Below are 6,003 nucleotides of genomic sequence, written 5' to 3' on the forward strand. Positions count from 1 at the left end.
TTTCCAAAAAAAGGCCAAAGCATAGCAAAACAGGTAAAAAGGTGAGTAATGTATGCACAGGTTTACTTACTCACATTGCACAACAGTTAAACAACTATACTACAAATGGATAAACAAACAGCAGAATTTTTAAAAAAGCACAACAAAAGATTCACTATTAGTAATTCTATACAAAGAATGCGAAAAGTTTGCAATGCCTATGATTAATAAATGATTTCTAAAAACAAAAAAAGACAAATAAGGCATTCAAATCCAAAGTTTCCAATTTCCATCCCGCAAAACAGTACTGAAAAGAATCTTTTTCTCCCTTTGAAAACAATAATCGACCAGAACACATCTATAATTTTCATTTTCCCTCTATTTTTAATTTTGTATATATATTATATTATCCATGTCTTGCAAGTTATCCTGCGACACAATCTTCAATTTGTTGAAGGCGGTCACTAAATGGTAGAAGATTGATTGTGGGTGTTTAATGCCACTTTCAACACTTTTGTGCCAAATTGTTGGCGGTCAGTTTTGTTAAGCCTGAAAAAGCTCGTCATAGGAATAGTGATCCCGCGGCGTCAGCTTTATATTTTAGAAGGTGGAAGAGCTGGATGATTCATACTTCGTATATGTTACGAAATTTCTGGCTTGTCATATGTCCATGGTCATTGATCTCATTTCATAGTTCAGCGACTAAAAAGTAATGATAAGTTCTCTCTTATTATGAGAGTAATAGGACAACTATATTTGGTGTATGCGTGCGTACCTTGCAAGATCCTCATGCCCGTCATAGTTTTCACATGACCTCGACCTCGTTTCATGGATCAGTGAACAAGGTTAAGTTTTGGTGGTCAGGTTATATCTCAGATACTATAAGCAATAGGTCTAGTATATTTGGTGTATAGAAGGTCAAGGATTGCAGTGTACATGGCCAACTGGCAGGTGCCATCTGACCTTGACCTCATTTTTCAGGGTTCAGTGGTTATAGTAAAGTTCTTGTGTTTTGTTTGTTTTCTTGTACGGTATGCAATAGGTCTGCTACGGATATATTTTAGGATACACATGTCTGTCTCGTAGATATTGTTTGACCATGAACTAGTTTTCATGGTATATACTTACTGTATTTGTTGTAAGCTGTACATGTCTGCCATGTATGGTTCTTCTGACATTGACATCATTTTCATGGTTCATTGTAATGTTTTGTTTTCTTGGTTAAGTCCGTTTCTCAGAAGCTATAAGCAATAGGTCAACTACATTTAGTGTATTGAATGATTGAAAGGTATACATGTATTTCTCTTTGGTTTATACGACCTCATTTCCTTGGATCACGTTAAGTTTATGTAATAGTTGTAGAAAGCTTTACATTTAGGACTATCAATATAATATCAATGATAAGTAAAGAAGGCGAGACATTTCAGTGTGTGCACTCTTGTTTAAAAGTGGATGAAGACTTCAGGCTGGAGTGCCAAGAGAGAACCATGCACCGACCTTCGGTAGGAAAACCAAAAGTCCTTAAGTATCTATTTGCCGGATTCGAACCCACAACAGTTTTTATTGGTATTGGAAGCCGGAGTGCACGGTGGTTTTCGATCTAGGAAAACTGGCAATCCTAGTCAATTAAGATTGGAGTCGAGTACACCCCAACGTGCGGGGCTAAAACTAACATCAGTGTTGACTGGATAGTGATTAAAGTAGAACTACTTGGTCACCGAGGCCCCTCTCTAGAAGAAGACTATCCTTGTGGTTATTTATATCTACTAGCAATGCATGTATTCGTAAGGCATGTAAATGCAAATTACATGACCACGAGGTAATCCTAATAAGGGGATTCAAATGATGTGGATGCGTAACCGTCGCGGAGCAGAGCGAGGCGAAAAAATTTTGGGACCATTTTATGCAGAAATATATGTCTCCTCTACATTCCGACACTGGCTAGATTTTTGTTTAATTTCAAAATACCCACCAATATATATATTTCTAACAGAATTTTTATAGTTTTTGTCGAAACTACCATCATTCAATAGGAAATATTTGATGTCAAAATTTCATATCCAATCTTATATTTGAAATCTCAAAAATTGACACATTACAGCGCTGCACTTATGTATATGGAACTTCGGAATGTATAAACAGAAGTGACCCCCTTTCCTGGAATTTGAGCCTCTTTATGTTTTTTTTATCACTTGTCTTCACGCGTTGCAGGGGACTTGAAATTACTGGGTGTCTGTCCGTCTGATCTTGTTAGCGCTGCCACGTGTAAATTCTTGTCAGATTTTTGTGAAACTTATATCATCAGCAATGACTTTTGATCCACTTGCGAAAAAAAGGTCTGATCACATATATTTAACCAACTATGCCCCTTGAATAAAAAAAATATAATGGAAATCCCATTGCATTTGGTCTCAAGCTTTTATCTTTTATTTTGTTTTAGTTATTGCCACTATATCTTGAATAGATAAAATATGAACAATGCGGCGCCATTGGAACTCTATTCTTTTGTTTAATATAAGGTTAATATTTGTACCTAGATGGAAAAGCGTATTTATAACTTTAGCCCAGGAATAATCACTCTCCATTATAAATACTAGTATAGTTTTTATCACGTCGTCTTTCATGTTACAGAAAAACGATACAGGACACGATAGTTTAGTTTTGAACTAGTAATTTACGTTGCTATTATAAGTTATCTACGTTCGTATCCGTAGATATGGATATTTTAACACCCTGAAGTACCCCAGTACACCATGAGGCGTAGCCGAAGGGTGTACAGGGTACTGAAGGGTGTTAAAATATCCATATCTACGGATATGAACGTAGATAACGAATTTATCCCCGGTCTTAGTCCGAATCGGGCGAGTTTTATGGAAATTCGGATACAAAGTGTAACGCGAAAACAACGTTTTTTTCATTATCTAAAAAAGTTTTATTGAAATTTGGAAATTTTACATATTTTTTACGGGGTGTAGGGTACTACCTTTGGTAGAACCCTACAGGTAGTCAAATATAAGACGTTTTTAATACGGAGACAGAGAAACTGGATTGAGTCGAATTTGGCGCTCAATGTTGTGAGCGTAACGCCATAGATGGTGTGACGTTAACGTGGGTAATTTGCATAGCTAGGTCAGTAGTCCCATTCCTTGAAAATGTGGCAGTCAAGTGATGCATTTAATGAAATGAGTGTAAATGATCGGCATAATAGGACAAAATCGTTAATGAATTAAATATTTAATTACAAACATCATGGATAATCTACAGAATTCAATATTTCACAAGGAGCAAACATGGAAATAAGGAAAACTTGCGTGAAGTTCCCCGGGATAATGGTTAGCAACGTCCGGGGATATGGGTTAGCAACACCCAGGGGCTATGGGTTTTGTAACGACGTGCGTTAACCAATCAAAATCCTAGATATATACTAAGCCGGGGATAAATAGGTCATCGCTCCGCTTAGCTAAATTTCAGACCAAACATGTCCGCAGGTCTGCGTATAATCATGATCCTCTGGCTTCGCTTTCCGTAGCCGAAGACGCGCTAGGACCTTGACTTTTACGATAGTGTCTAGAAACTTTTCTGAGATTTGTCCATCTTGGCTACATAAACTGACTGGTCTTTAAGGAAAGACCACGTATACTACTTCGGAAATGATTAGACGCTATTCTCATATCCTCACCATTGTTACATTCGGGATACCTCCGTGTATCTGCTACAAACACATGCAATTATATTTATTTATTTTCGTTTTCTTTTTTCTTTTTTTTTGTCAAAATGGTCTGGATGCTTGAGCCTCTGAGCATACATGCAGGCTACGCCACTGGGAATAAAGGCAACAGTAGTATACCGCTGTTCAAAGTCATAAATCTATCGAGAGAAAACAAATTCCTGCAACAAACTGAAAGCGAGGGAAACACATCAACTAAAAGAGGGAAACACATCAACTAAAAGAGGGAAACACGTCAACTAAAAGAGGAAAACAAAAGAACACTGAATTGCAACAAAACAAATGCCCGAACTATTGGATACCAACTGCGATATTCCCAACTTATTACAGGACATTTTTAGACAAAAATAGTGGGTTGTGAACTTGTTTTTATGGATAGATGTTTGACGCTTTCTTTCATAAAAAAGGACCTATACAAGAATCTATGTCTCTACCATATTCTTTAAATACACCAATACCGAAAGGTAGCTATAAAGGAATGTTAAAACATGCATGATAATTATCCACATAAGAAAACAAAACTCTCATTTTAAAACATTTTATTGATAAACCAAATAAATTGTATTACAGGCAATGCCAATACTTAGCCTTGCTCTAGGTAAGCTGTATGGTATATTTTAAACATCTATTACTCCGTAACATTCAAATGCATCACTTGAATCGCAGTATGAAGTTTCATGGGTGAAGATTAAATGAGATTTTCCATGCATATGATTTAAGGCATTTTTATAATATGTTTTTAATCATTTCTGATAGAAGCCCTCGAGAATATTGAAGTTATATAAATGTGACATATATGGATATATTTAACATTGACTTATGCACAAGAATGTGCACGATCGTTATTATTCATCACCGTATTATTTCTTAAGGTTAACACCTGTTGCCATAAGACTTTAATGAAATTTCTTGATATGAACAATCATGGTATGAGTGTAATAATCCACAATTCAGTGTGCAGAATGATTTTTTAATAGAAGTAAACATGTATAACAATGATACGTGCACTGAATGTCTTGAGGTGAACGATAATTGTCTACACAAAACATTCAATTTTTAAGATTTTGAGGCAGGAATTTCGAATTGGATGTTTTCTACTGGCATAAAATTATTTTATTCTAGAGTCATCAAAGAGCCTTTAACATTCACATACTTTTAATGCATAATATTGACTAATGTAAATTTAAAATTTCACCAAAGGCATTGTGCTTATTACTGAATGGACCTTAAATTGCACACATAAAACTCATGTTGATTTTTTTCTAGAAAACATCGAGAGTTTTTCCCCAAACCTTGTGTTTTAAGAAAAGAATCTTAAGACAATTGCTTACAGAAGTCAAGTGAGAGTAAAAGGTCACTCACACTAACATTCTTTCGGATGATGGAAGATGGATGAAATGAATGAAAAGCTAGGACATGAATTTATCTCTTAATGTTGCAATAAATTGCACTGAAGCTAAAAACAAGTTTTTTTTTCAAGTAGACTATTCATTCATAATGAAGAACTACCTTTAACTCTACTATGCATCTTATACTTCCAACAACCCTTGTTAAATCCTAAACTAATTTTATATAGTATTCATTGACACATAATGTGCAGGATTTACCATACTTGTTGCTGCATTTAATATAACAGATGCATAAGTAAATGTGAGAAAAAGCCCTGTATGCAGCAAAATATTTTCAGTACCCAGGAAAAATTGACTTCTAGCTTCTTCTAGCTACTAAACAAACCTGAATGTGTATTTTCTGCAAATTGCATACACTTTTACAATAGGGGCAGATAACTGCATATCTTTAAATTTAATCTCATGGTTTGGTTTAATAAAATTGGGCTTCTGGCATTGAAAAGATAAAAATATAACACCCTAAATTTATAGCAAAGAATGTTTGCTTGAACTTGTGCTAGAACCTATCATGCAATAGGCCATTATGAGTTTCAACTTTTTTTGTCATGTATCCAATGTCTCGCAGAACTTCTTGAGGAATACCATGAATAAAAGGTATGTTCCTTTGCCTTATTCCCATTGGTGTAGGGATTTTCATGTCATGAATATCTATGCACTATATCTGTTGTATTGTTGTAAGAAATTTTATTTTGGTAGAGTTAAAATATCATAGTTTTGTGTCTTAATATGGTTTCAGGATATAAATTACTTTTCGAATCAAAAGGTAAAAAAAGTTTCTTAAAGAAAATATTTTGTGGAGGTTTTATATTGGATAATATAAATCCATGAAATAACCAAAAAAAGATGATTTTTTTTTTGGGGGGGGGGGGGGATTTCAGTCTTTTTAAA

The sequence above is a fragment of the Mytilus galloprovincialis genome, chromosome 3, assembly GCF_965363235.1.
Source record: "Mytilus galloprovincialis chromosome 3, xbMytGall1.hap1.1, whole genome shotgun sequence".
Classification (NCBI taxonomy): Eukaryota; Metazoa; Mollusca; class Bivalvia; order Mytilida; family Mytilidae; genus Mytilus; species Mytilus galloprovincialis.